Source organism: Hydractinia symbiolongicarpus, chromosome 2 (assembly GCF_029227915.1).
Source record: "Hydractinia symbiolongicarpus strain clone_291-10 chromosome 2, HSymV2.1, whole genome shotgun sequence".
Lineage (NCBI taxonomy): Eukaryota > Metazoa > Cnidaria > Hydrozoa > Anthoathecata > Hydractiniidae > Hydractinia > Hydractinia symbiolongicarpus.
In genome coordinates this window covers 31823904-31835323 of record NC_079876.1, presented here as the reverse complement: position 1 = coordinate 31835323, position 11420 = coordinate 31823904, and the positions used below count along the sequence as shown (strand labels likewise).

The 11420-nt window shown below is 48.8% G+C and overlaps 59 non-coding genes across 59 annotated transcripts; 50 read left to right on the top strand and 9 right to left on the bottom strand.

The window, feature by feature from the left end:
• Positions 1–21: 21 nt before the first annotated feature.
• Positions 22–93, top strand: Trnae-uuc (transfer RNA glutamic acid (anticodon UUC)). Its single transcript has one exon. It is a non-coding gene; the product is annotated as a tRNA-Glu (tRNA).
• A 76-nt stretch (positions 94–169) lies between these two features.
• Positions 170–241, top strand: Trnac-gca (transfer RNA cysteine (anticodon GCA)). The gene has a single exon. It is a non-coding gene; the product is annotated as a tRNA-Cys (tRNA).
• Positions 242–315: 74 nt separating this feature from the next.
• On the top strand, positions 316–397 carry Trnas-uga (transfer RNA serine (anticodon UGA)). Its single transcript has one exon. It is a non-coding gene; the product is annotated as a tRNA-Ser (tRNA).
• Positions 398–477: 80 nt separating this feature from the next.
• Positions 478–550, top strand: Trnaf-gaa (transfer RNA phenylalanine (anticodon GAA)). The gene has a single exon. It is a non-coding gene; the product is annotated as a tRNA-Phe (tRNA).
• A 137-nt stretch (positions 551–687) lies between these two features.
• Trnag-gcc (transfer RNA glycine (anticodon GCC)) lies at positions 688–758 on the bottom strand. The gene has a single exon. It is a non-coding gene; the product is annotated as a tRNA-Gly (tRNA).
• Positions 759–874: 116 nt separating this feature from the next.
• Trnat-agu (transfer RNA threonine (anticodon AGU)) lies at positions 875–947 on the top strand. Its single transcript has one exon. It is a non-coding gene; the product is annotated as a tRNA-Thr (tRNA).
• Positions 948–1005: 58 nt separating this feature from the next.
• On the top strand, positions 1006–1087 carry Trnas-aga (transfer RNA serine (anticodon AGA)). The gene has a single exon. It is a non-coding gene; the product is annotated as a tRNA-Ser (tRNA).
• A 245-nt stretch (positions 1088–1332) lies between these two features.
• Positions 1333–1404, top strand: Trnac-gca (transfer RNA cysteine (anticodon GCA)). The gene has a single exon. It is a non-coding gene; the product is annotated as a tRNA-Cys (tRNA).
• A 74-nt stretch (positions 1405–1478) lies between these two features.
• Positions 1479–1560, top strand: Trnas-uga (transfer RNA serine (anticodon UGA)). Its single transcript has one exon. It is a non-coding gene; the product is annotated as a tRNA-Ser (tRNA).
• An 80-nt stretch (positions 1561–1640) lies between these two features.
• Positions 1641–1713, top strand: Trnaf-gaa (transfer RNA phenylalanine (anticodon GAA)). Its single transcript has one exon. It is a non-coding gene; the product is annotated as a tRNA-Phe (tRNA).
• A 137-nt stretch (positions 1714–1850) lies between these two features.
• On the bottom strand, positions 1851–1921 carry Trnag-gcc (transfer RNA glycine (anticodon GCC)). Its single transcript has one exon. It is a non-coding gene; the product is annotated as a tRNA-Gly (tRNA).
• Positions 1922–2037: 116 nt separating this feature from the next.
• On the top strand, positions 2038–2110 carry Trnat-agu (transfer RNA threonine (anticodon AGU)). The gene has a single exon. It is a non-coding gene; the product is annotated as a tRNA-Thr (tRNA).
• A 58-nt stretch (positions 2111–2168) lies between these two features.
• On the top strand, positions 2169–2250 carry Trnas-aga (transfer RNA serine (anticodon AGA)). The gene has a single exon. It is a non-coding gene; the product is annotated as a tRNA-Ser (tRNA).
• Positions 2251–2347: 97 nt separating this feature from the next.
• On the top strand, positions 2348–2419 carry Trnae-uuc (transfer RNA glutamic acid (anticodon UUC)). Its single transcript has one exon. It is a non-coding gene; the product is annotated as a tRNA-Glu (tRNA).
• A 76-nt stretch (positions 2420–2495) lies between these two features.
• Positions 2496–2567, top strand: Trnac-gca (transfer RNA cysteine (anticodon GCA)). The gene has a single exon. It is a non-coding gene; the product is annotated as a tRNA-Cys (tRNA).
• A 74-nt stretch (positions 2568–2641) lies between these two features.
• Positions 2642–2723, top strand: Trnas-uga (transfer RNA serine (anticodon UGA)). The gene has a single exon. It is a non-coding gene; the product is annotated as a tRNA-Ser (tRNA).
• An 80-nt stretch (positions 2724–2803) lies between these two features.
• Trnaf-gaa (transfer RNA phenylalanine (anticodon GAA)) lies at positions 2804–2876 on the top strand. Its single transcript has one exon. It is a non-coding gene; the product is annotated as a tRNA-Phe (tRNA).
• A 137-nt stretch (positions 2877–3013) lies between these two features.
• Trnag-gcc (transfer RNA glycine (anticodon GCC)) lies at positions 3014–3084 on the bottom strand. Its single transcript has one exon. It is a non-coding gene; the product is annotated as a tRNA-Gly (tRNA).
• Positions 3085–3331: 247 nt separating this feature from the next.
• Trnas-aga (transfer RNA serine (anticodon AGA)) lies at positions 3332–3413 on the top strand. Its single transcript has one exon. It is a non-coding gene; the product is annotated as a tRNA-Ser (tRNA).
• Positions 3414–3510: 97 nt separating this feature from the next.
• On the top strand, positions 3511–3582 carry Trnae-uuc (transfer RNA glutamic acid (anticodon UUC)). Its single transcript has one exon. It is a non-coding gene; the product is annotated as a tRNA-Glu (tRNA).
• A 76-nt stretch (positions 3583–3658) lies between these two features.
• On the top strand, positions 3659–3730 carry Trnac-gca (transfer RNA cysteine (anticodon GCA)). The gene has a single exon. It is a non-coding gene; the product is annotated as a tRNA-Cys (tRNA).
• Positions 3731–3804: 74 nt separating this feature from the next.
• Trnas-uga (transfer RNA serine (anticodon UGA)) lies at positions 3805–3886 on the top strand. Its single transcript has one exon. It is a non-coding gene; the product is annotated as a tRNA-Ser (tRNA).
• Positions 3887–4176: 290 nt separating this feature from the next.
• On the bottom strand, positions 4177–4247 carry Trnag-gcc (transfer RNA glycine (anticodon GCC)). Its single transcript has one exon. It is a non-coding gene; the product is annotated as a tRNA-Gly (tRNA).
• Positions 4248–4363: 116 nt separating this feature from the next.
• Positions 4364–4436, top strand: Trnat-agu (transfer RNA threonine (anticodon AGU)). Its single transcript has one exon. It is a non-coding gene; the product is annotated as a tRNA-Thr (tRNA).
• A 237-nt stretch (positions 4437–4673) lies between these two features.
• Trnae-uuc (transfer RNA glutamic acid (anticodon UUC)) lies at positions 4674–4745 on the top strand. Its single transcript has one exon. It is a non-coding gene; the product is annotated as a tRNA-Glu (tRNA).
• Positions 4746–4821: 76 nt separating this feature from the next.
• Trnac-gca (transfer RNA cysteine (anticodon GCA)) lies at positions 4822–4893 on the top strand. Its single transcript has one exon. It is a non-coding gene; the product is annotated as a tRNA-Cys (tRNA).
• Positions 4894–4967: 74 nt separating this feature from the next.
• On the top strand, positions 4968–5049 carry Trnas-uga (transfer RNA serine (anticodon UGA)). Its single transcript has one exon. It is a non-coding gene; the product is annotated as a tRNA-Ser (tRNA).
• An 80-nt stretch (positions 5050–5129) lies between these two features.
• Positions 5130–5202, top strand: Trnaf-gaa (transfer RNA phenylalanine (anticodon GAA)). Its single transcript has one exon. It is a non-coding gene; the product is annotated as a tRNA-Phe (tRNA).
• Positions 5203–5339: 137 nt separating this feature from the next.
• Positions 5340–5410, bottom strand: Trnag-gcc (transfer RNA glycine (anticodon GCC)). The gene has a single exon. It is a non-coding gene; the product is annotated as a tRNA-Gly (tRNA).
• A 116-nt stretch (positions 5411–5526) lies between these two features.
• On the top strand, positions 5527–5599 carry Trnat-agu (transfer RNA threonine (anticodon AGU)). The gene has a single exon. It is a non-coding gene; the product is annotated as a tRNA-Thr (tRNA).
• A 58-nt stretch (positions 5600–5657) lies between these two features.
• Trnas-aga (transfer RNA serine (anticodon AGA)) lies at positions 5658–5739 on the top strand. The gene has a single exon. It is a non-coding gene; the product is annotated as a tRNA-Ser (tRNA).
• Positions 5740–5836: 97 nt separating this feature from the next.
• Positions 5837–5908, top strand: Trnae-uuc (transfer RNA glutamic acid (anticodon UUC)). Its single transcript has one exon. It is a non-coding gene; the product is annotated as a tRNA-Glu (tRNA).
• Positions 5909–5984: 76 nt separating this feature from the next.
• Positions 5985–6056, top strand: Trnac-gca (transfer RNA cysteine (anticodon GCA)). Its single transcript has one exon. It is a non-coding gene; the product is annotated as a tRNA-Cys (tRNA).
• Positions 6057–6292: 236 nt separating this feature from the next.
• Trnaf-gaa (transfer RNA phenylalanine (anticodon GAA)) lies at positions 6293–6365 on the top strand. Its single transcript has one exon. It is a non-coding gene; the product is annotated as a tRNA-Phe (tRNA).
• Positions 6366–6502: 137 nt separating this feature from the next.
• On the bottom strand, positions 6503–6573 carry Trnag-gcc (transfer RNA glycine (anticodon GCC)). Its single transcript has one exon. It is a non-coding gene; the product is annotated as a tRNA-Gly (tRNA).
• Positions 6574–6689: 116 nt separating this feature from the next.
• Trnat-agu (transfer RNA threonine (anticodon AGU)) lies at positions 6690–6762 on the top strand. Its single transcript has one exon. It is a non-coding gene; the product is annotated as a tRNA-Thr (tRNA).
• Positions 6763–6820: 58 nt separating this feature from the next.
• On the top strand, positions 6821–6902 carry Trnas-aga (transfer RNA serine (anticodon AGA)). Its single transcript has one exon. It is a non-coding gene; the product is annotated as a tRNA-Ser (tRNA).
• Positions 6903–7476: 574 nt separating this feature from the next.
• Trnae-uuc (transfer RNA glutamic acid (anticodon UUC)) lies at positions 7477–7548 on the top strand. The gene has a single exon. It is a non-coding gene; the product is annotated as a tRNA-Glu (tRNA).
• Positions 7549–7624: 76 nt separating this feature from the next.
• On the top strand, positions 7625–7696 carry Trnac-gca (transfer RNA cysteine (anticodon GCA)). The gene has a single exon. It is a non-coding gene; the product is annotated as a tRNA-Cys (tRNA).
• A 74-nt stretch (positions 7697–7770) lies between these two features.
• On the top strand, positions 7771–7852 carry Trnas-uga (transfer RNA serine (anticodon UGA)). Its single transcript has one exon. It is a non-coding gene; the product is annotated as a tRNA-Ser (tRNA).
• Positions 7853–7932: 80 nt separating this feature from the next.
• On the top strand, positions 7933–8005 carry Trnaf-gaa (transfer RNA phenylalanine (anticodon GAA)). Its single transcript has one exon. It is a non-coding gene; the product is annotated as a tRNA-Phe (tRNA).
• Positions 8006–8142: 137 nt separating this feature from the next.
• On the bottom strand, positions 8143–8213 carry Trnag-gcc (transfer RNA glycine (anticodon GCC)). Its single transcript has one exon. It is a non-coding gene; the product is annotated as a tRNA-Gly (tRNA).
• Positions 8214–8329: 116 nt separating this feature from the next.
• Positions 8330–8402, top strand: Trnat-agu (transfer RNA threonine (anticodon AGU)). Its single transcript has one exon. It is a non-coding gene; the product is annotated as a tRNA-Thr (tRNA).
• Positions 8403–8460: 58 nt separating this feature from the next.
• Positions 8461–8542, top strand: Trnas-aga (transfer RNA serine (anticodon AGA)). The gene has a single exon. It is a non-coding gene; the product is annotated as a tRNA-Ser (tRNA).
• A 245-nt stretch (positions 8543–8787) lies between these two features.
• On the top strand, positions 8788–8859 carry Trnac-gca (transfer RNA cysteine (anticodon GCA)). Its single transcript has one exon. It is a non-coding gene; the product is annotated as a tRNA-Cys (tRNA).
• A 74-nt stretch (positions 8860–8933) lies between these two features.
• Positions 8934–9015, top strand: Trnas-uga (transfer RNA serine (anticodon UGA)). Its single transcript has one exon. It is a non-coding gene; the product is annotated as a tRNA-Ser (tRNA).
• A 290-nt stretch (positions 9016–9305) lies between these two features.
• On the bottom strand, positions 9306–9376 carry Trnag-gcc (transfer RNA glycine (anticodon GCC)). Its single transcript has one exon. It is a non-coding gene; the product is annotated as a tRNA-Gly (tRNA).
• A 116-nt stretch (positions 9377–9492) lies between these two features.
• On the top strand, positions 9493–9565 carry Trnat-agu (transfer RNA threonine (anticodon AGU)). Its single transcript has one exon. It is a non-coding gene; the product is annotated as a tRNA-Thr (tRNA).
• A 58-nt stretch (positions 9566–9623) lies between these two features.
• Positions 9624–9705, top strand: Trnas-aga (transfer RNA serine (anticodon AGA)). Its single transcript has one exon. It is a non-coding gene; the product is annotated as a tRNA-Ser (tRNA).
• Positions 9706–9802: 97 nt separating this feature from the next.
• Positions 9803–9874, top strand: Trnae-uuc (transfer RNA glutamic acid (anticodon UUC)). The gene has a single exon. It is a non-coding gene; the product is annotated as a tRNA-Glu (tRNA).
• A 76-nt stretch (positions 9875–9950) lies between these two features.
• On the top strand, positions 9951–10022 carry Trnac-gca (transfer RNA cysteine (anticodon GCA)). The gene has a single exon. It is a non-coding gene; the product is annotated as a tRNA-Cys (tRNA).
• Positions 10023–10096: 74 nt separating this feature from the next.
• Trnas-uga (transfer RNA serine (anticodon UGA)) lies at positions 10097–10178 on the top strand. Its single transcript has one exon. It is a non-coding gene; the product is annotated as a tRNA-Ser (tRNA).
• Positions 10179–10258: 80 nt separating this feature from the next.
• On the top strand, positions 10259–10331 carry Trnaf-gaa (transfer RNA phenylalanine (anticodon GAA)). The gene has a single exon. It is a non-coding gene; the product is annotated as a tRNA-Phe (tRNA).
• A 137-nt stretch (positions 10332–10468) lies between these two features.
• Trnag-gcc (transfer RNA glycine (anticodon GCC)) lies at positions 10469–10539 on the bottom strand. Its single transcript has one exon. It is a non-coding gene; the product is annotated as a tRNA-Gly (tRNA).
• A 116-nt stretch (positions 10540–10655) lies between these two features.
• Positions 10656–10728, top strand: Trnat-agu (transfer RNA threonine (anticodon AGU)). Its single transcript has one exon. It is a non-coding gene; the product is annotated as a tRNA-Thr (tRNA).
• Positions 10729–10786: 58 nt separating this feature from the next.
• Positions 10787–10868, top strand: Trnas-aga (transfer RNA serine (anticodon AGA)). Its single transcript has one exon. It is a non-coding gene; the product is annotated as a tRNA-Ser (tRNA).
• A 97-nt stretch (positions 10869–10965) lies between these two features.
• On the top strand, positions 10966–11037 carry Trnae-uuc (transfer RNA glutamic acid (anticodon UUC)). Its single transcript has one exon. It is a non-coding gene; the product is annotated as a tRNA-Glu (tRNA).
• A 76-nt stretch (positions 11038–11113) lies between these two features.
• On the top strand, positions 11114–11185 carry Trnac-gca (transfer RNA cysteine (anticodon GCA)). The gene has a single exon. It is a non-coding gene; the product is annotated as a tRNA-Cys (tRNA).
• A 74-nt stretch (positions 11186–11259) lies between these two features.
• Trnas-uga (transfer RNA serine (anticodon UGA)) lies at positions 11260–11341 on the top strand. Its single transcript has one exon. It is a non-coding gene; the product is annotated as a tRNA-Ser (tRNA).
• Positions 11342–11420: the final 79 nt, after the last annotated feature.

The following is an 11420-nucleotide window of genomic DNA, read 5'->3' as shown; positions in this document are numbered from 1 at the left end:
TTACTTAGTGGTGCGAATGTGTCCCGCATGGTCTAGTGGTTAGGATTTCTGGTTTTCACCCAGGCGGCCCGGGTTCGATTCCCGGTGCGGGAAGTGTACATTTTTTAAGTTAAGTTGCTCTCTCACGCGTTGATGTTATATACCCTGTGCGTGGATTCCGTCCTTGGCTGGGGATATAGCTCAGTGGTAGAGCATTCGACTGCAGATCGAGAGGTCCCTGGTTCAAACCCGGGTGTCCCCTACTAGTTAACTTTTTGTCCTCTTCGGCACCTGAGTGGTGAGCTGGTGAATTATTCTGGTTACCCAGCAATTTCTGCTGCGATGGCCGAGTGGTTAAGGCGTTAGACTTGAAATCTAATGGGATCTTCCCGCGTAGGTTCGAACCCTACTCGCAGCGAATCTTCAAACATTCTTTTTGATCTGGTCAAGTGTCTATCACAACGTACAGACCTTTGCCATGTGATAGAATTGATCATGGCCGAGATAGCTCAGTTGGGAGAGCGTCAGACTGAAGATCTGAAGGTCCCTGGTTCAATCCCGGGTCTCGGCATTTTATCACTGCCCAGCAGGGCGGTTTGAGGTGGTGAATGCAAGCAGCCGTAGCACTTTTCCTCAGCTATGTTTTTTTATTTATTTTCCTTCCTTTCTTTTTTACGGAGGGTATTTTCTGGTGTAGGTAAAACACGATGCATTGGCGGGGAATCGAACCCCGGTCTCCCGCGTGGCAGGCGAGAATTCTACCACTGAACCACCAATGCGTTACTACTCATTTCCAAAATTTCCGAGTGACAGTGTATCACGTCCCGGTGTGCTAGTAGCCTTAACGGCATTTCAGACGTGTGATATTGAGATTTTCAAAATCTCCCAACAGGCAGGCGCTGTGGCTTAGCGGTTAAAGCGCCTGTCTAGTAAACAGGAGATCCCCGGTTCAAATCCGGGCAGTGCCTTTAGCAGTAATGTTGTGCTTTCTGGTCGGCCTTGTGGCAATGGCCAGCGGTTTGTCAGGCTGCGATGGCCGAGTGGTTAAGGCGTTTGACTAGAAATCAAATGGGATCTTCCCGCGTAGGTTCGAATCCTACTCGCAGCGGACGCCAAAAGGTGTTTTTGACAGGAACAGAAAGACAGAGCTAGTTCAAATTGTCAGAAAAAGCATGACATCTAAATTACTTAGTGGTGCGAATGTGTCCCGCATGGTCTAGTAGTTAGGATTTCTGGTTTTCACCCAGGCGGCCCGGGTTCGATTCCCGGTGCGGGAAGTGTACATTTTTTAAGTTAAGTTGCTCTCTCACGCGTTGATGTTATATACCCTGTGCGTGGATTCCGTCCTTGGCTGGGGATATAGCTCAGTGGTAGAGCATTCGACTGCAGATCGAGAGGTCCCTGGTTCAAACCCGGGTGTCCCCTACTAGTTGGCTTTTTGTCCTCTTCGGCACCTGAGTGGTGAGCTGGTGAATTATTCTGGTTACCCAGCAATTTCTGCTGCGATGGCCGAGTGGTTAAGGCGTTAGACTTGAAATCTAATGGGATCTTCCCGCGTAGGTTCGAACCCTACTCGCAGCGAATCTTCAAATATTCTTTTTGATCTGGTCAAGTGTCTATCACAACGTACAGACCTTTGCCATGTGATAGAATTGATCATGGCCGAGATAGCTCAGTTGGGAGAGCGTCAGACTGAAGATCTGAAGGTCCCTGGTTCAATCCCGGGTCTCGGCATTTTATCACTGCCCAGCAGGGCGGTTTGAGGTGGTGAATGCAAGCAGCCGTAGCACTTTTCCTCAGCTATGTTTTTTTATTTATTTTCCTTCCTTTCTTTTTTACGGAGGGTATTTTCTGGTGTAGGTAAAACACGATGCATTGGCGGGGAATCGAACCCCGGTCTCCCGCGTGGCAGGCGAGAATTCTACCACTGAACCACCAATGCGTTACTACTCATTTCCAAAATTTCCGAGTGACAGTGTATCACGTCCCGGTGTGTTAGTAGCCTTAACGGCATTTCAGACGTGTGATATTGAGATTTTCAAAATCTCCCAACAGGCAGGCGCTGTGGCTTAGCGGTTAAAGCGCCTGTCTAGTAAACAGGAGATCCCCGGTTCAAATCCGGGCAGTGCCTTTAGCAGTAATGTTGTGCTTTCTGGTCGGCCTTGTGGCAATGGCCAGCGGTTTGTCAGGCTGCGATGGCCGAGTGGTTAAGGCGTTTGACTAGAAATCAAATGGGATCTTCCCGCGTAGGTTCGAATCCTACTCGCAGCGGACGCAAAAAGGTGTTTTTGACACGAACAGAAAGACAGAGCTAGTTCAAATTGTCAGAAAAAGCATGACATCTAAATTACTTAGTGGTGCGAATGTGTCCCGCATGGTCTAGTGGTTAGGATTTCTGGTTTTCACCCAGGCGGCCCGGGTTCGATTCCCGGTGCGGGAAGTGTACATTTTTTAAGTTAAGTTGCTCTCTCACGCGTTGATGTTATATACCCTGTGCGTGGATTCCGTCCTTGGCTGGGGATATAGCTCAGTGGTAGAGCATTCGACTGCAGATCGAGAGGTCCCTGGTTCAAACCCGGGTGTCCCCTACTAGTTGGCTTTTTGTCCTCTTCGGCACCTGAGTGGTGAGCTGGTGAATTATTCTGGTTACCCAGCAATTTCTGCTGCGATGGCCGAGTGGTTAAGGCGTTAGACTTGAAATCTAATGGGATCTTCCCGCGTAGGTTCGAACCCTACTCGCAGCGAATCTTCAAACATTCTTTTTGATCTGGTCAAGTGTCTATCACAACGTACAGACCTTTGCCATGTGATAGAATTGATCATGGCCGAGATAGCTCAGTTGGGAGAGCGTCAGACTGAAGATCTGAAGGTCCCTGGTTCAATCCCGGGTCTCGGCATTTTATCACTGCCCAGCAGGGCGGTTTGAGGTGGTGAATGCAAGCAGCCGTAGCACTTTTCCTCAGCTATGTTTTTTTATTTATTTTCCTTCCTTTCTTTTTTACGGAGGGTATTTTCTGGTGTAGGTAAAACACGATGCATTGGCGGGGAATCGAACCCCGGTCTCCCGCGTGGCAGGCGAGAATTCTACCACTGAACCACCAATGCGTTACTACTCATTTCCAAAATTTCCGAGTGACAGTGTATCACGTCCCGGTGTGTTAGTAGCCTTAACGGCATTTCAGACGTGTGATATTGAGATTTTAAAAATCTCCCAACAGGCAGGCGCTGTGGCTTAGCGGTTAAAGCGCATGTCTAGTAAACAGGAGATCCCCGGTTCAAATCCGGGCAGTGCCTTTAGCAGTAATGTTGTGCTTTCTGGTCGGCCTTGTGGCAATGGCCAGCGGTTTGTCAGGCTGCGATGGCCGAGTGGTTAAGGCGTTTGACTAGAAATCAAATGGGATCTTCCCGCGTAGGTTCGAATCCTACTCGCAGCGGACGCAAAAAGGTGTTTTTGACACGAACAGAAAGACAGAGCTAGTTCAAATTGTCAGAAAAAGCATGACATCTAAATTACTTAGTGGTGCGAATGTGTCCCGCATGGTCTAGTGGTTAGGATTTCTGGTTTTCACCCAGGCGGCCCGGGTTCGATTCCCGGTGCGGGAAGTGTACATTTTTTAAGTTAAGTTGCTCTCTCACGCGTTGATGTTATATACCCTGTGCGTGGATTCCGTCCTTGGCTGGGGATATAGCTCAGTGGTAGAGCATTCGACTGCAGATCGAGAGGTCCCTGGTTCAAACCCGGGTGTCCCCTACTAGTTGGCTTTTTGTCCTCTTCGGCACCTGAGTGGTGAGCTGGTGAATTATTCTGGTTACCCAGCAATTTCTGCTGCGATGGCCGAGTGGTTAAGGCGTTAGACTTGAAATCTAATGGGATCTTCCCGCGTAGGTTCGAACCCTACTCGCAGCGAATCTTCAAACATTCTTTTTGATCTGGTCAAGTGTCTATCACAACGTACAGACCTTTGCCATGTGATAGAATTGATCATGGCCGAGATAGCTCAGTTGGGAGAGCGTCAGACTGAAGATCTAAAGGTCCCTGGTTCAATCCCGGGTCTCGGCATTTTATCACTGCCCAGCAGGGCGGTTTGAGGTGGTGAATGCAAGCAGCCGTAGCACTTTTCCTCAGCTATGTTTTTTTATTTATTTTCCTTCCTTTCTTTTTTACGGAGGGTATTTTCTGGTGTAGGTAAAACACGATGCATTGGCGGGGAATCGAACCCCGGTCTCCCGCGTGGCAGGCGAGAATTCTACCACTGAACCACCAATGCGTTACTACTCATTTCCAAAATTTCCGAGTGACAGTGTATCACGTCCCGGTGTGTTAGTAGCCTTAACGGCATTTCAGACGTGTGATATTGAGATTTTCAAAATCTCCCAACAGGCAGGCGCTGTGGCTTAGCGGTTAAAGCGCCTGTCTAGTAAACAGGAGATCCCCGGTTCAAATCCGGGCAGTGCCTTTAGCAGTAATGTTGTGCTTTCTGGTCGGCCTTGTGGCAATGGCCAGCGGTTTGTCAGGCTGCGATGGCCGAGTGGTTAAGGCGTTTGACTAGAAATCAAATGGGATCTTCCCGCGTAGGTTCGAATCCTACTTGCAGCGGACGCAAAAAGGTGTTTTTGACACGAACAGAAAGACAGAGCTAGTTCAAATTCTCAGAAAAAGCATGACATCTAAATTACTTAGTGGTGCGAATGTGTCCCGCATGGTCTAGTGGTTAGGATTTCTGGTTTTCACCCAGGCGGCCCGGGTTCGATTCCCGGTGCGGGAAGTGTACATTTCTTAAGTTAAGTTGCTCTCTCACGCGTTGATGTTATATACCCTGTGCGTGGATTCCGTCCTTGGCTGGGGATATAGCTCAGTGGTAGAGCATTCGACTGCAGATCGAGAGGTCCCTGGTTCAAACCCGGGTGTCCCCTACTAGTTGGCTTTTTGTCCTCTTCGGCACCTGAGTGGTGAGCTGGTGAATTATTCTGGTTACCCAGCAATTTCTGCTGCGATGGCCGAGTGGTTAAGGCGTTAGACTTGAAATCTAATGGGATCTTCCCGCGTAGGTTCGAACCCTACTCGCAGCGAATCTTCAAACATTCTTTTTGATCTGGTCAAGTGTCTATCACAACGTACAGACCTTTGCCATGTGATAGAATTGATCATGGCCGAGATAGCTCAGTTGGGAGAGCGTCAGACTGAAGATCTGAAGGTCCCTGGTTCAATCCCGGGTCTCGGCATTTTATCACTGCCCAGCAGGGCGGTTTGAGGTGGTGAATGCAAGCAGCCGTAGCACTTTTCCTCAGCTATGTTTTTTTATTTATTTTCCTTCCTTTCTTTTTTACGGAGGGTATTTTCTGGTGTAGGTAAAACACGATGCATTGGCGGGGAATCGAACCCCGGTCTCCCGCGTGGCAGGCGAGAGTTCTACCACTGAACCACCAATGCGTTACTACTCATTTCCAAAATTTCCGAGTGACAGTGTATCACGTCCCGGTGTGTTAGTAGCCTTAACGGCATTTCAGACGTGTGATATTGAGATTTTTAAAATCTCCCAACAGGCAGGCGCTGTGGCTTAGCGGTTAAAGCGCCTGTCTAGTAAACAGGAGATCCCCGGTTCAAATCCGGGCAGTGCCTTTAGCAGTAATGTTGTGCTTTCTGGTCGGCCTTGTGGCAATGGCCAGCGGTTTGTCAGGCTGCGATGGCCGAGTGGTTAAGGCGTTTGACTAGAAATCAAATGGGATCTTCCCGCGTAGGTTCGAATCCTACTCGCAGCGGACGCAAAAAGGTGTTTTTGACACGAACAGAAAGACAGAGCTAGTTCAAATTGTCAGAAAAAGCATGACATCTAAATTACTTAGTGGTGCGAATGTGTCCCGCATGGTCTAGTGGTTAGGATTTCTGGTTTTCACCCAGGCGGCCCGGGTTCGATTCCCGGTGCGGGAAGTGTACATTTTTTAAGTTAAGTTGCTCTCTCACGCGTTGATGTTATATACCCTGTGCGTGGATTCCGTCCTTGGCTGGGGATATAGCTCAGTGGTAGAGCATTCGACTGCAGATCGAGAGGTCCCTGGTTCAAACCCGGGTGTCCCCTACTAGTTGGCTTTTTGTCCTCTTCGGCACCTGAGTGGTGAGCTGGTGAATTATTCTGGTTACCCAGCAATTTCTGCTGCGATGGCCGAGTGGTTAAGGCGTTAGACTTGAAATTTAATGGGATCTTCCCGCGTAGGTTCGAACCCTACTCGCAGCGAATCTTCAAACATTCTTTTTGATCTGGTCAAGTGTCTATCACAACGTACAGACCTTTGCCATGTGATAGAATTGATCATGGCCGAGATAGCTCAGTTGGGAGAGCGTCAGACTGAAGATCTGAAGGTCCCTGGTTCAATCCCGGGTCTCGGCATTTTATCACTGCCCAGCAGGGCGGTTTGAGGTGGTGAATGCAAGCAGCCGTAGCACTTTTCCTCAGCTATGTTTTTTTATTTATTTTCCTTCCTTTCTTTTTTACGGAGGGTATTTTCTGGTGTAGGTAAAACACGATGCATTGGCGGGGAATCGAACCCCGGTCTCCCGCGTGGCAGGCGAGAATTCTACCACTGAACCACCAATGCGTTACTACTCATTTCCAAAATTTCCGAGTGACAGTGTATCACGTCCCGGTGTGTTAGTAGCCTTAACGGCATTTCAGACGTGTGATATTGAGATTTTCAAAATCTCCCAACAGGCAGGCGCTGTGGCTTAGCGGTTAAAGCGCCTGTCTAGTAAACAGGAGATCCCCGGTTCAAATCCGGGCAGTGCCTTTAGCAGTAATGTTGTGCTTTCTGGTCGGCCTTGTGGCAATGGCCAGCGGTTTGTCAGGCTGCGATGGCCGAGTGGTTAAGGCGTTTGACTAGAAATCAAATGGGATCTTCCCGCGTAGGTTCGAATCCTACTCGCAGCGGACGCAAAAAGGTGTTTTTGACACGAACAGAAAGACAGAGCTAGTTCAAATTGTCAGAAAAAGCATGACATCTAAATTACTTAGTGGTGCGAATGTGTCCCGCATGGTCTAGTGGTTAGGATTTCTGGTACCACAGAACCACCAATGCGTTACTACTCATTTCCAAAATTTCCGAGTGACAGTGTATCACGTCCCGGTGTGTTAGTAGCCTTAACGGCATTTCAGACGTGTGATATTGAGATTTTCAAAATCTCCCAACAGGCAGGCGCTGTGGCTTAGCGGTTAAAGCGCCTGTCTAGTAAACAGGAGATCCCCGGTTCAAATCCGGGCAGTGCGTTTAGCAGTAATGTTGTGCTTTCTGGTCGGCCTTGTGGCAATGGCCAGCGGTTTGTCAGGCTGCGATGACCGAGTGGTTAAGGCGTTTGACTAGAAATCAAATGGGATCTTCCCGCGTAGGTTCGAATCCTACTCGCAGCGGACGCAAAAAGGTGTTTTTGACACGAACAGAAAGACAGAGCTAGTTCAAATTGTCAGAAAAAGCATGACATCTAAATTACTTAGTGGTGCGAATGTGTCCCGCATGGTCTAGTGGTTAGGATTTCTGGTTTTCACCCAGGCGGCCCGGGTTCGATTCCCGGTGCGGGAAGTGTACATTTTTTAAGTTAAGTTGCTCTCTCACGCGTTGATGTTATATACCCTGTGCGTGGATTCCGTCCTTGGCTGGGGATATAGCTCAGTGGTAGAGCATTCGACTGCAGATCGAGAGGTCCCTGGTTCAAACCCGGGTGTCCCCTACTAGTTGGCTTTTTGTCCTCTTCGGCACCTGAGTGGTGAGCTGGTGAATTATTCTGGTTACCCAGCAATTTCTGCTGCGATGGCCGAGTGGTTAAGGCGTTAGACTTGAAATCTAATGGGATCTTCCCGCGTAGGTTCGAACCCTACTCGCAGCGAATCTTCAAACATTCTTTTTGATCTGGTCAAGTGTCTATCACAACGTACAGACCTTTGCCATGTGATAGAATTGATCATGGCCGAGATAGCTCAGTTGGGAGAGCGTCAGACTGAAGATCTGAAGGTCCCTGGTTCAATCCCGGGTCTCGGCATTTTATCACTGCCCAGCAGGGCGGTTTGAGGTGGTGAATGCAAGCAGCCGTAGCACTTTTCCTCAGCTATGTTTTTTTATTTATTTTCCTTCCTTTCTGTTTTACGGAGGGTATTTTCTGGTGTAGGTAAAACACGATGCATTGGCGGGGAATCGAACCCCGGTCTCCCGCGTGGCAGGCGAGAATTCTACCACTGAACCACCAATGCGTTGCTACTCATTTCCAAAATTTCCGAGTGACAGTGTATCACGTCCCGGTGTGTTAGTAGCCTTAACGGCATTTCAGACGTGTGATATTGAGATTTTCAAAATCTCCCAACAGGCAGGCGCTGTGGCTTAGCGGTTAAAGCGCCTGTCTAGTAAACAGGAGATCCCCGGTTCAAATCCGGGCAGTGCCTTTAGCAGTAATGTTGTGCTTTCTGGTCGGCCTTGTGGCAATGGCCAGCGGTTTGTCAGGCTGCGATGGCCGAGTGGTTAAGGCGTTTGACTAGAAATCAAATGGGATCTTCCCGCGTAGGTTCGAATCCTACTCGCAGCGGACGCAAAAAGGTGTTTTTGACACGAACAGAAAGACAGAGCTAGTTCAAATTGTCAGAAAAAGCATGACATCTAAATTACTTAGTGGTGCGAATGTGTCCCGCATGGTCTAGTGGTTAGGATTTATGGTTTTCACCCAGGCGGCCCGGGTTCGATTCCCGGTGCGGGAAGTGTACATTTTTTAAGTTAAGTTGCTCTCTCACGCGTTGATGTTATATACCCTGTGCGTGGATTCCGTCCTTGGCTGGGGATATAGCTCAGTGGTAGAGCATTCGACTGCAGATCGAGAGGTCCCTGGTTCAAACCCGGGTGTCCCCTACTAGTTGGCTTTTTGTCCTCTTCGGCACCTGAGTGGTGAGCTGGTGAATTATTCTGGTTACCCAGCAATTTCTGCTGCGATGGCCGAGTGGTTAAGGCGTTAGACTTGAAATCTAATGGGATCTTCCCGCGTAGGTTCGAACCCTACTCGCAGCGAATCTTCAAACATTCTTTTTGATCTGGTCAAGTGTCTATCACAACGTACAGACCTTTGCCATGTGATAGAATTGATCATGGCCGAGATAGCTCAGTTGGGAGAGCGTCAGACTGAAGATCGGAAGGTCCCTGGTTCAATCCCGGGTCTCGGCATTTTATCACTGCCCAGCAGGGCTGTTTGAGGTGGTGAATGCAAGCAGCCGTAGCACTTTTCCTCAGCTATGTTTTTTTATTTATTTTCCTTCCTTTCTTTTTTACGGAGGGTATTTTCTGGTGTAGGTAAAACACGATGCATTGGCGGGGAATCGAACCCCGGTCTCCCGCGTGGCAGGCGAGAATTCTACCACTGAACCACCAATGCGTTACTACTCATTTCCAAAATTTCCGAGTGACAGTGTATCACGTCCCGGTGTGTTAGTAGCCTTAACGGCATTTCAGACGTGTGATATTGAGATTTTCAAAATCTCCCAACAGGCAGGCGCTGTGGCTTAGCGGTTAAAGCGCCTGTCTAGTAAACAGGAGATCCCCGGTTCAAATCCGGGCAGTGCCTTTAGCAGTAATGTTGTGCTTTCTGGTCGGCCTTGTGGCAATGGCCAGCGGTTTGTCAGGCTGCGATGGCCGAGTGGTTAAGGCGTTTGACTAGAAATCAAATGGGATCTTCCCGCGTAGGTTCGAATCCTACTCGCAGCGGACGCAAAAAGGTGTTTTTGACACGAACAGAAAGACAGAGCTAGTTCAAATTGTCAGAAAAAGCATGACATCTAAATTACTTAGTGGTGCGAATGTGTCCCGCATGGTCTAGTGGTTAGGATTTCTGGTTTTCACCCAGGCGGCCCGGGTTCGATTCCCGGTGCGGGAAGTGTACATTTTTTAAGTTAAGTTGCTCTCTCACGCGTTGATGTTATATACCCTGTGCGTGGATTCCGTCCTTGGCTGGGGATATAGCTCAGTGGTAGAGCATTCGACTGCAGATCGAGAGGTCCCTGGTTCAAACCCGGGTGTCCCCTACTAGTTGGCTTTTTGTCCTCTTCGGCACCTGAGTGGTGAGCTGGTGAATTATTCTGGTTACCCAGCAATTTCTGCTGCGATGGCCGAGTGGTTAAGGCGTTAGACTTGAAATCTAATGGGATCTTCCCGCGTAGGTTCGAACCCTACTCGCAGCGAATCTTCAAACATTCTTTTTGATCTGGTCAAGTGTCTATCACAACGTACAGACCTTTGCCATGTGATAGAATTGATCATGGCCGAGATAGCTCAGTTGGGAGAGCGTCAGACTGAAGATCTGAAGGTCCCTGGTTCAATCCCGGGTCTCGGCATTTTATCACTGCCCAGCAGGGCGGTTTGAGGTGGTGAATGCAAGCAGCCGTAGCACTTTTCCTCAGCTATGTTTTTTTATTTATTTTCCTTCCTTTCTTTTTTACGGAGGGTATTTTCTGGTGTAGGTAAAACACGATGCATTGGCGGGGAATCGAACCCCGGTCTCCCGCGTGGCAGGCGAGAATTCTACCACTGAACCACCAATGCGTTACTACTCATTTCCAAAATTTCCGAGTGACAGTGTATCACGTCCCGGTGTGTTAGTAGCCTTAACGGCATTTCAGACGTGTGATATTGAGATTTTCAAAATCTCCCAACAGGCAGGCGCTGTGGCTTAGCGGTTAAAGCGCCTGTCTAGTAAACAGGAGATCCCCGGTTCAAATCCGGGCAGTGCCTTTAGCAGTAATGTTGTGCTTTCTGGTCGGCCTTGTGGCAATGGCCAGCGGTTTGTCAGGCTGCGATGGCCGAGTGGTTAAGGCGTTTGACTAGAAATCAAATGGGATCTTCCCGCGTAGGTTCGAATCCTACTCGCAGCGGACGCAAAAAGGTGTTTTTGACACGAACAGAAAGACAGAGCTAGTTCAAATTGTCAGAAAAAGCATGACATCTAAATTACTTAGTGGTGCGAATGTGTCCCGCATGGTCTAGTGGTTAGGATTTCTGGTTTTCACCCAGGCGGCCCGGGTTCGATTCCCGGTGCGGGAAGTGTACATTTTTTAAGTTAAGTTGCTCTCTCACGCGTTGATGTTATATACCCTGTGCGTGGATTCCGTCCTTGGCTGGGGATATAGCTCAGTGGTAGAGCATTCGACTGCAGATCGAGAGGTCCCTGGTTCAAACCCGGGTGTCCCCTACTAGTTGACTTTTTGTCCTCTTCGGCACCTGAGTGGTGAGCTGGTGAATTATTCTGGTTACCCAGCAATTTCTGCTGCGATGGCCGAGTGGTTAAGGCGTTAGACTTGAAATCTAATGGGATCTTCCCGCGTAGGTTCGAACCCTACTCGCAGCGAATCTTCAAACATTCTTTTTGATCTGGTCAAGTGTCTATCACAACGTACAGACCTTTGCCATGTGATAGAATTGATCAT